Below are 12,195 nucleotides of genomic sequence, written 5' to 3' on the forward strand. Positions count from 1 at the left end.
CATTAGGACACCTTGCTGTTTGGAGCAGCTCACAAGCTCCAGCTTGGGAAAACCTCCAAGGCTTCTTGAGAAAACCCCACCATTCGTTGGCCATCATGGATACAAACTACAGTATGAGCAGACATCTGACCCTCGAATATATTCAAGTGCTGGAGATCTCGAAACAACTGCTGTACATTGGAACGGCCATGTGCTCGGCACTGAGCTTAACCATAATTTGTGTTTTCAGCCTTCTGTCCTCACAGTCCTTGCCTGCAAGCCCTCCATATTGGGAATTCTGGAGCCACAATGCAGCTGCTGCCTGCCCACCAGGAAAAAAAGTGCCTTATGGGTCTGCACAGAAACCCCACATGAGGACCCAGAAGCACAGTTCTCAACAGCACGCCAATATCATAGGCTGCCCTGTGCCCGAATGCTCTGTCTGACATAGCTTGAGCCCTGACATCTGGTCAGCCATCCAGACAGTGGGCCCCATATCTGGCAGGTGGGTCCTGCCTTGGCCCGAGGCCATCATCTTGAAGCAACCTGGGTAATCAGGTACCTGTCCCAGAACTTAGCTCAAATTCCTGCCCATGGGGGACCCTGAAGCAGAAATGAGTACTACTCCTTCCCCATGGCAGGAAAGCTAAATGATGAGATGACAGTCCAACCCTCAGAGGGGGAGCCAGGTGCATGGCCCATGAGACCACGCCAACTCAGGATGGGCAGCTGGACACACACAGGCATTGTGACCCTCACCCTAAGACCCTTTCCAACAAGCCCCCTCACTAGCTGGACGAGGAGCCCACAGAGTGGGCCTGTCATGCTCCTAGGCCCAAATCCTAAGACTTGGTGGGGTTATCCAGGTGCCAGGACCCAGAACAAATCTCTGGAATGCCTGCTTGCATGGGACCCCTGAGATGGAAAACAGCACTCTCCCCTTCCCCCAGAAAGACACCAAACTCTGGGGTGCCGGGCAGAATCCCCAGATAGGAAGAAGTTCCCATGGACCCATGAGGTCACCCCTCCATTTTTTGGCCATCCTAGACACAGTCCAGACAGAAAAGCCTGTGTCCCTCCCTCCCAGCCACCTGAATTACAAATCCCGGGGAGCTTCCCTCAGGGTCTGCAGATCCAGCCGGCCATCACTTCGCCCAAAATCTTACCCGAGTTTGTGTCTGAAGACTTTGGTTCCAAAGTCCTGACCCACATTCACTCCAGTATGGGGCCTCCAGAACCACATCACATCATAGGGCCTTTTTTTTCTGAGGAAGCTCTGCCCATCTCTGTTTCCCAAGCCCTCCAGATTAGCAGAAACCTGCAAGGCCCCTAAGCCTACCACAATTCCATAGGCCTCTCTGGAAAAATGCAGTCTGACACAGCCTCAGAACATACCTCCAGGAAGACATGCAGGTCAAAGGGAAGGGATGAATGCCCTAAGACCATGGTGGGTGCAAGGTGCTGGGTGTGCGGCCAGCTGTCTCGGTTTCTGTTGGAAGGTCTGGGCTCAGGCTATGTAAGACAGAGCATTAGTGCTTAGGGTAGCCTATGCAATTGATGTGTTGCTGAGGGCCAAGCAGGTTGATCCTCCTTTTGGGTTTCTGGGCAATGGCTTAGACAATGTATTTCTTCCAGTGGGCAGGCAGAGTGCTTCGTTTTGGCCCCAGTATTCCCAATCAGGAGGGCTTGTTGGACAGGAGTGTGAGGATGAAAACACAAGCTAGTGTGAGGTTTGGAGCCAAGGGCACGGCAGTCACAATCTGCAGAGGCTGAATTGAGATCTCCTGCATCTGAAGTCAGAGTTAGGATGAAACGTTGGCTGAGGCTGGGGTTAGTGTCCATGATGGCCCCTTCATGAAGTGGGGGCCTCATGAGGCTAAGGAGGGTTTCCCACACTGAGTTTGTGAGTTGCTCCAAACCACAAGGTTTCCTTCTGCAGGACAGTCGAGTCCTGTTTGATGGCTCCAGGACGGCCCATATGGAAGGACTGGGGAGCAGGGATTGAAGGATGGATGCCTGTACAGCATAGCTCGCATTCCCATTGGCTATTTGCGACAAGACATGTTTGAACTGCTGGCTCTGGAGTGAGCTACCCAGGGGGCTGAGTTGAAATGGACTCTCCTGAGAATGGGTCATAATGTGGGTTTGTCTCCTTGGAGACCTTGGAATGTGCTGGTGGCTCAGGGGCCCTGCAGAATTCGCCTACCTGAAGAGTTGGATACAGCTCCAATAAGAAAGCTCCCCATGTGGAGACGAGAGAGGTTCTGTTTGTTGCCTCAGAAAAGCCCCAGATGCTGATCTTCGAAACCAGCCCTCTGAGGAGAGACACTTGGAAACCAAAGCTAGGGTTCAGATTAGGGCCTATGGGCATGTGTATTTAATCTTCTGTCTCAGGGGACACTGTCTGAGTATCTAGGTGGAGATAGTTGTCAGCTGGTGTCAGAGTTTTTCTCCTAGTCCAGGGCAGGCTACACTATCTGGATGGCCTTGGGGGCCTTGGAGATTTCTCCTAATCTGTAGGGTTGTGGCCAATGGGTTGGGCATAGTTTCCTTGGAGAGGACAGGTGCAGTCTTTCGGTGTGGCTCCATAGGCCTTAGCCTGGAAGGTGTGTTGGTCCATGCTGGGAGCACAAAAGTCTGAAAACAGAAACTCGGGTTAGGTGTGGCACCGAGGGTATGGCAGGCCGGATCTACAGACCGTTAGGGGAGCTACTCATCTATTGAAAGAAGGGCGTGTGGAAGGCAGTCCCTCAGGCTTTTGTCTCTGGTTGTGTCCAGGATAGCCGAGGATTGTAAGGTGGACTCGGTAGCTATGGACGAGTCTCTGTCTCTGGGGATTTGGCCCAGCTCCCAAGAGTTTGGGGACATTTTGTGGGAAGGGTGGAGTCCTTTTTTCTGGTCAGGTGTCTCTCCAAGAGAGGGATTCCAGAGCAGAGCCCCAGGTACAGGTGACTGGAAAACGTGAACTCTGGTGAGGACTGGGAACATAGGAGCTTGGTAAGCCCCATATGTGGCCTCTTTGTCCAGGCTCTGAGAGGCCTTAATTTGACATAGGGCTTATGCTGAGGGTCACAATGCGAATTTGTGTCCAAGAGGGCACTCAAGTTTGGGCGTTGCCTCAGGAGATATGAAGGTTTCTCCTACCCTGAATGTGTAACTCCATGCCAACAGCAAGCTTTCCAGCCATGGGGAAGGAGGAGGTCTGATTTGTGCTTCAGGTACCCACCTGTGCGGGGATTTGATATAATTTCTAGGTTCATATGTCTGAAAACCCAGGTTGGGAAGAGGTGATGGCCTAAGGCCATGACGTGTCCGATGTGCTGGTTGTGAGGCCAGCTGTCTCTTTGTCTGTGGGGCCTACTCTCTGGTGACTGACATTAGGTCTGGGATCAGTCTCTGTCAGACACCACACAAGTGGCCAGGGCAACCTATAAATTGGGGCTCCCTCAAGGGCCGAACAGATTGATCCTCATGTGGGGTTTCTGGCCAGACTCACCAGGCACTTCTTTCTATAGAAGGCAGAATGCTGCGTTGTGGCTCCAGAATTCCCTACCAAGAGGACTTGGGGAACAGTCGGGTGAGGATGGAATTTTAAAAACAAGCTATGGTTCAATTCAGTGCCAAGGGGAAGGCAGTTCCTATGTGCAGCGGTTTATTTGAGATATCCAGTACTTGAGTAAGGGAGGATGTCAGATATTCGCTCACTCTGGCATTTGGGTCTATGATGACTGACAAATGGAGGGGTGGCGTCAAGAGACCATGGAGGGGTTTTCACATTGAGGCTTATGTGCTGCTCCATACAGCAAGGTTTCGTTCTACTGGACATGTGGAGTGGGGTTTATTTGCTCCAGGGACCCCCATGTGGAAAGTTTGGATAGCAGAGCTCTCCTGCATGGATGCCTGCAAAGCTCAACTCCATTGACCATCGCAGCTGAGGAACATGGTATGTTTGTTCTGCTGTCTCTGGAGCGAAGTACCAAGTCTTTGATTTGATGTGGAATCACTTGCAGATGGGCCACAATGCTGGTTTGTTACCAAGGAGATCTTAGAATGTGCTGGTTGCTAAGGTGCCATGCAGTACTCTCCTACTCTGAGGGTTTGGCACAGGTCGAAGTGCACAGTGTCCTTCTGGGGACAGGAGATGTTCTGTCGTGTGTCTCAGAGACTATATAATGTGTCATAAATTGGTATTCCAGAACAGGCCCCTGAGGACAGATGCCTGAAAACATAATGGGGTTCCATTGAGGGCGTAGGGGCATTTCAGGTTCAATCTTCTAATTAACGATCATTGACTTGGCTGTCTCCCTGTATGGAGGGGATCATGGTGTTTCAGACTATGCAATTGCGTCCAGAGTGGCCAGCAATATTGGGGTGGGCTCAGGGACCTTACAGGTTTCTCCTAATCTGAACGGTTTTTGTAACTCTGATATGCACAGTGTCCTTGGGGATGGCAGCCAGAGGTCTGTAGTGTGTCTACAGAGACCCCATTCTAGTGGGCATGTGAGCCATGGTTTAGGGAAAGAAGTCTGGAAACAAAAATTTGGGTTTGTGAATTTGTGGGAATGTGAACGCAAGCCCAATGCGTAGACCTTGAGGGCAGCTCATGAGGAACTTTAATTAGGGTGCCTGGAATGCAGTAGCACAGACTTTTCCTTCTGGATTGTGGTCCAGGATGGCCTCGGAATGCAGGTGTGGTCTCATGGGTCCATGGGAGACTTTTCTTCTCTATGGATACTGGCGGCTCTCCATAGTTTGGTGACTTTTTTGGGGAAGAGAAGAGTGCTGTTTTCCCTCTGAGGGGTGCCACGAATCAGGAATTCCAGATACGGGCAGACTCACCAGGCCCTTCTTCTTTCTATGGGGAAGGCAGAATGCTGGGTTGTGGATGCAGAATTTCCTATCATGAGGGCTTGCGGTAGGTGAGGACGGAACTGTAAACCCAAGCTACGAATGAATTCAGTGACAAGCGAATGGCATTTCTAGTGTGCAGTGGCTGATTCCAATATTCAGCACCGGAGTAAGGGCGGACATCAGATATTTGCTCATGTTGGAGTTTGTGTCTATGATGACCGACAAATGGAGGGGAGGTGACAAGAGGCCATAGAGGATTTCCCACACTTGGGCTTGTGAGATGCTCCAAACAGCAAGGTTTCCTTCTACCAGACAGGGGCAGTCAGATTTGTTTACTCGAGAGTGCCCGATGTGGAAAGTTTGGGTAGCAGAGCACACCCACATGGATGCCTGGAAAGCACACCTCCACTGAACATTGCATCTGAAGAACATGGGAGGTTAATTCTGGAGACTCTGGGGTGAAGTACCAAGGCCTTGAGTTGACATGGAATCTCATGAGGATGGCTCACAATGCTGGCTTGTTACCAGTGAGATCTTAGAATCTGCTGATGGCTACGGACCAAGTAGGATTCATGTACCCTGAGGGTTTCACACAGGTCCAAGAGCACGGCTTCCATCTGGAGAAAGGAGATGTTCTGTTGTGGAGCTCAGGGACCATATGTTGTATCATAAGTTGGTAACCCAGAACAGTCTCTGATTACAGATGCCTGAAAACTTAATCTAGGTTTACATGAGGTCATAGGGGCATGTCAGGTTCAATCTTCTGACTTAGGACCATTGACTTGGGTGTCTGACTGGATCCAGGTGATCAGCATGTTTCAGATTGCGCATTTGTGTCCAGAGCGCCCTCCACTATTGGGGTGGGCTCAGGGGCCTTGCAGGTTTCTTCTTATCTCAAAGATTTGGGCAAATGTGAGGGACACATTTTCTTTGGGGATGGCAGGCACAGTTCAGTGGTGTGGCTCCAGAGACCCCAGCCTGGAGGACATATAAGTCATGGTTTGGGGAGGGAAGTCTGCAAACACAAACTCGGGTTAAGGTTAGCGTCGAGGTGATCACAGCCCCAATTCATAGACCTGGAGTGCAGCTCGTCAGGAACTGTAAATCAGGTGTCTCGAAGGTTCTAGCACAGGCTTTTGTATCTGGCTTGTGTGTCAAGGATGGCCTTGGAATGCAGGTGTGGTCTTATGAATCCATGGGAGATTTTTCCTCTCAAGGATCCTGATGGCTCCCTATGGTGGCTTTCTCGGCAAAGGGAAGAGTGCTATTTCCCATCTTAGTGGTGCCTCGAAACAGGGATTCCATAGACGGGCTGTGTTTCTAGGCCCCTGAAAAATCCCACCAGGGGTTAGGATTTTGGCTTAGGGGCATATCAGGCCTGCAAATCAGGATCCCGGAGATGCAACTGAGAGCGTTTGTTTGAAAGCATGCTCAGTTTGGGGGTCACAATGCCTGCTTGTGTCCAGGGTGGCCCTCATGAGTGGGAGGGGTCTCTTTGGCCATTCACCTGGCTACCACTCTGAGGTTTGGACACCCATCCCAAAAGACAGGATTCCTGCCATGGGGAAGGAGAATTTCTCTATTGTGCTTCCAGTTCCCCCATTGGCAGGGATTCCAGCAAAGGTCTGGGGACAGATGCCTGGACCAAGAATAGGTAAAGGTGACAGGCCTGGGCCATGGCCAGTCTCACATTCAGGAGATGGGGCCCATCCTCTGGGTCCTGACACGAGGTCAGAGATGAGGTTCTGTCAGACACAGCAATAGTGGCCAGGGCAACCTGTAAATTGGGGTTCCCTCGAGGGTCGAGTAGATTTATCCTCATGTAGGGTTTCTGGGCAGTCTCACCGGGCCCTGTTTCTTACTATGGGGAAGGCAGAATGCTGTGTTGTGGCTAAGAATTCCCTCCCTATCAAGAGGGCTTATTGAACGCTAGGGTGAGAATGGAATTGTAAACCCAAGCTGCTTTTAAATACAGTGCCAAGCAAAAGGCAATTCCAGTGTGTAGCAGCTGATTCAAATATCCAGCACTTGAGTAAGCACAGATGTCAGTTGATTGCTCATGCTGGAGTTTGTGTCTATGTTGACCAATAAATGGATGGGTGGCCTCAAGAGGCCATGGAGGATTACCCACACTCGGGCTTGTGAGATAATCCATACGGCAAGGTTTTTCTTTTACTGTATAGGGGAGTCTGGTTTGTTTCCTCCAGGGTTCCCCAAGTGGAAAGTTGGTATCAGAGTACTCCCGCTGGATGCCTGGAAAGTACACCTACATTTACCATGGCAGCTGAGGAACATGGCAGTTTCATTCTGGTGGCTCTGGGGCATAGTACCAATGGCTTGAGTTGTCATGGATTCTCATGAAGATGGGTCACAATGCTGGTTTGTTGTCAGGGAGATCATAGAATGTGCTGGTTACCAGGGGGCCTTGCACGATGCATCTACCCAGAGTGTTTGACACAGGTCCAAGAGCACGGCTTCCTTCTGGGGACAGGGGATGTTCTGTTGTGTGGTTCCAGGACCATGTTGTATCATAAGTTGATATTCAGAACAGCCCTCTGAGTACAGATACCTGAAAACCTAATCTAGTGTTCCAATGAATCCTTGGGGCATGCCACGTTCAATCTTCTGTATCAGGACCATTGACTTGGCTATAAGCCTTGATGTAGGTGATAGGGTATGTCAGACTGTGCATTTGCATCCAGAGTGGCCTCCAGTACTGGGGTGCACTCAGGGGCTCCACAGGTTTCTCCTAATTTAGAGGGTTTGTGCAATAGTGACAGGCACAATTTCCTTGGGGAAGACAGGTACAATCCCAAGGTGTGGCTCCAGATACCACATCCTGGAGGGCATGTGAGCCAAGGTTTTTGGAGGGAAGTCTGCAAACACAAACTCAGGTTAGGGTTAGTGGCAAGGTGATCATAGGCCCAGTGCATAGGCATGGAGGGCAGCTCGTCAGGAACTGTTAATCAGAAGACTCAAAGGCAGTAGCACAGGCTTTTCTCTCTGGATTGTGTGTCCAGGATGGTCTCGGAATGCAGGTGTGGCCTCATGGGTCCATGGAAACTTTTCCTCTCGAAGGATCCTGGTGGCTCCCAATAGTTGGTGGCTTTCTCGGGGAAGGGAAGAGTGCTGTTTTCCATTATAGGGGTGCCCCAAAATAGGGATTCCAGAGACGGGCTCTGGGTCTGGTCCCCTGGAAAATCCCACCAAGGGTTAGGATTTGGGCCTAGTGGCTTACCAGACCTGCATGTGGGATCCTGCAGGTGCAACTGTGAGGGCTTGTTTGAAATCACTCTCAGGCTGAGGGTCACAATGCCTGCTTGTGGCCAGGATGGCCCTCATGAGTGGGCTTGGTCAACTTGGCCATGCAGCTGGATCCCACTTTGAGGGTTGGACACCCATCCCAACAGCCAGAATCCTGCCATGGGGAAAGAGGAGTTCTCTATAGTGTTTCAGGTTCCCCCATTAGCAGAAATTCCAGCAAAGGTCTGGGGACAGATGCCTGAATACCAAGGATGGGTAGAGATCACGGACATGGGCCATGGCCAGTCTCAAATCGTGGATATGGGCTCCGATCACTGGGTGGCTGACACAATTTCTTGGCTCAGGATCTGTCAGACACAGCACTAGTGCCCAGGGCAGCCTATAAATCGGGGTTCCTTCGAGTGCTGAGCAGATTGATTCTCATGTATGGTTTCTGGGTAGACTCACCAGGCCCTTCTTGTTTCTATGGGGAAGGCAGAATGATGCGTTGTGGCTCCACAATTCCCTATCAAGAGGGCTTGCGGACCAGGAGGCTGAGGATGGAATTGTAAACCAAAGCTATGGTTACATTCTGTATCAAGCAAAAGGCACTTCCAGTGTGCAGCGGTTGAATCGAATATTCAGCACCTGAGTAAGGGTGGATGTCAGATATGTGCTCATGCTGGAGTTTGTGTCTACAATGACCCACAAATGGAGGGATGGCATCAAGAGGCGATGGAGGAATTCCCATGTTGGGGCTTGTGAGATGCTCTAAACAGTAAGTTTTCCTTCTACCGGACAGGGACAGTCTTGTTTGTTTGCTCCATGGTCCCACATGTGGAAAAAATGGGTAGCATAGCTCTCCCACATGGATGGCTGGAAAGCACACCTTCATTGACCATTGCTGCTGAGGAACATGGCAGGTTCATTCTGGTGTCACTGAGGTGAGTACCAAAAACTGGATTGGACATGGAATCTCATGAAGGTAGGTCACAATGCTGGTTTGTTACCAGGGAGATCTGAGAATGTGCTGGTGGCTAAGGGCCCATGCAGGATTCATCTACCCTGAGGATTTGATACAGGTCTAAGAGCCCAGATTCCGTCTGGGGACAGGAGATGTTCTGTTGTGTGGCTTAGGGACCATATGTTGTATCACAAGTTGGTATTCCAGAACAGGCCTCTGATGACACATGTCTGAAAATCTAATCTAGGGTTCCAATGAAGTCCTAGGGGCATGTCAGGTTCAGTCTTCTTACTCAGGAACATTGACTCTGGTGTCTGCCTGGATGGAGGTGATCAGGGTATTTCATACTGCACATTGGTGTCCAGAGTGGCATCCAATATTGTGGTGGGCTCATGGTCCTTGCAGTTTTCTCCTTTTTTGGAGGGTCGTGGCAACTGTGACAGGCACAGTTTCCTTGGGGATGACAGGTACAGTCCTTTTGTGTGGCTGCAGAGACCCCATCCTGGAGGGCATGTGAGCCATGCTTTAGGGAGAGAAGTCTGCAAACACAAACTCGGGTTAGGGTTAGCGGCACAGTGAACGCAGGTCCAATGCATAGACCTAGAGTTCAGCAAGTCAGGAACTGTAAATCAGGTGACCTGAAGGCGGTAGCACAGGCTATTGGATCTGGATTGAGTTTCCAGGATGGCCTTGGAATGCGGGTGTTGTCTCATGGGTCCATGGTAGATTTTTCCTCTCAAGGATCCTGGCAGGTCCCAATAGTTTGGTGGCTTTCTCAGGGAAAGGAAGAGTGTTGTTTTCCATCATACGGGTGCCCCAGGACAGGGATTCCAGAGACAGGCTTTGGGTCTGGGCTCATGGAAAATCCCCCCAAGGGTTAGGATTTGGTCCTAGGGGAGTACAAGGCCTGCAATGCGGGTCCTAGATGTGCAACTGAGAGCATTTGTTTGAAAGCATGCTCAAGTTGAGGGTCACAATGCCTGCTTGTGCCCAGGCAGCCATCAGGAGTGGGTGTGGTCTCATTGCCCATGCAGCTGGATCCTATTCTGAGTTTTGGACAACCATTCAAAAGCCAGGATTCCTGTCAAGGGGAAGGAGGAATTCTCTATTGTGCTTCAGGTTTCTCCATTGGTAGGGATTCCAGCAAAGGTCTAGGGGACAGATGCCTGAATAACATGGATGGGTAGAGATGACGGACAGGGGCCATCACCGGTCTCACATGCTGGATATGGGCACCGCCCTCTGGTGGCTGACACGAGGTCGGGGCACAGGCTCTGTCATCCACAAGACTAGTGGCCAGGGCAAACTATAAATCAGGGTTTCCTCTTGGGTCGTGTGGATTGATCCTCATGTGCAGTTTCTGGGCAGACTCATCAGGTCCTTCTTCTTTCTATGGGGAAGGGAGAATGCTGCATTATGGCTCCAGAATTCCCTATTAAGAGGGCTTGCACACCAGTAAGGTGAGGATGGATTTGTAATCCGAAGCTAGGGTTATATTCAGTGCCATCGAAAGGCAGTTCCTGTGTGCAGCAGCTGATTCCAATATCAGTACCTGAGTATGGGCAGAGGTCAGATGTTTGCTCAGGCTGAAGTTTGTGCCTATGGTGACCAACAAATGGAGGGGTGGCGTCAAGAGGCCATGGAGGATTTCCCACCCTAGGGCTTGTGAGATGTTCCAAATAGCAAAGTTTCTTTCTACCGGATAGGAGGAGACTGGTTTGTTTGATCAGGTTTCCCCATGTGGAAAGTTTGTGTAGCAGAGCACTCCCACATGGATGCCTACAAAGCACATCTCCATTGAACATTGCAGCTGAGGAACATGGCAGGTTCGTTCTGGCGGCTCTGACGTGAGTGGTGGCTCTGACGGAGTCTCATGAAGATGGGTGACAATGCTGGTTTGTTACCAGGGAGATCATAGAATATGCTGGTTGCTAAGGGGCTTTGTAGGATTCATCTACCATGAGGGTTTGACACAGGTCCACAAGCACGGCTTCCTTCTGGGTCCAGGAGATGTTCTGTTGTGGGTTCAGGGACCACATGTGTTATCATAAGTTGGTATTCCAGAAGAGGCCTCTGAGGACAGATGCTTGAAAAGCTAATCCCTCTTCCATTGAAGTCCTAGGGCCATGTCAGGTTCAATTATCTGACTCAGGACCATTGACTTGGGTGTCTACCTGAATGGAGGTGAGCAGGGTGTTTCAGACTGTGCATTTCCATCCAGAGCGGCCTCCAATATTGGGGTGGGCTTAGGAGCCTTGCAGGTTTCTCCTAATCAGGAGGATTTGGGCAACTGTGATGGGCCCAGTTTCCTTGTGGATGGCTGACACAGTCTTGTGGTGTGACTCTAGGGGCCCCATCCTGGAGGCCATGTGAGCCATGGTTTTGGGAGAGAGATCTGCAAACACAAACTCGGGATAGGGTTAGTGGAGAGGTGTTTGCAGTCCCAATCCATAGACCTGGAGGGCAGCACGTCAGGAACTGTAAATCAGGTGACTCAAAAACAGTAGCACAGTCCCTTGTATCTGGACTGTGTATCCATGATGGCCTCGGAATGCAGGTGTGGACTCATGGGGCCATGGGAGATTTTTCTTATCAAGGATGCTGGGGGCTCCAAATAGTTTGGGGGCTTTCTCATGGAAGCGAAGAGTGCTGTTTTCCATCTTAGGGGTGCCCCAAAACAGGATTCCAGTGACGGGCTCTGGGTATGGGCACATGGAAAATTCCACCAAGTGTTAGGATTTGGTCCGAGGGGCGTAACAGGCCTGCAATGCGGGATCCTGGAGGTGCAACTGAGAACGTTTGATTGAAGGCATGCTCAAGCTGAGTGTCACAATGGCTGCTTGTGACCAGGGTAGCCCTCATGAGTGGGTATTGTATCCTTGGTCATGCAGTTGGCTCCCACTTTGAGGTTTAGACACCCATATCAACAGCCAGCATTCCTGCCATGGGGAAGGAGGAGTTCTCTATTGTGCTTCAGGTTCCCCCATTGGCAGGGATTCTAGCAAAGGTCTGGAGACAGATGCCTGAATACCAAGGATGGGTCGAGGTGATGAACGTGGGCCCTGGCCGATCTCACATGCTGTATATGGGCTCAGATCTCTGGGTGGCTGAAACTAGGTGTTGGCTCAGGCTCTGTCAGACACAGTTGTAGTGCCCAG

The sequence above is a fragment of the Neovison vison genome, chromosome 2 (assembly GCF_020171115.1).
Source record: "Neovison vison isolate M4711 chromosome 2, ASM_NN_V1, whole genome shotgun sequence".
Classification (NCBI taxonomy): Eukaryota; Metazoa; Chordata; class Mammalia; order Carnivora; family Mustelidae; genus Neogale; species Neogale vison.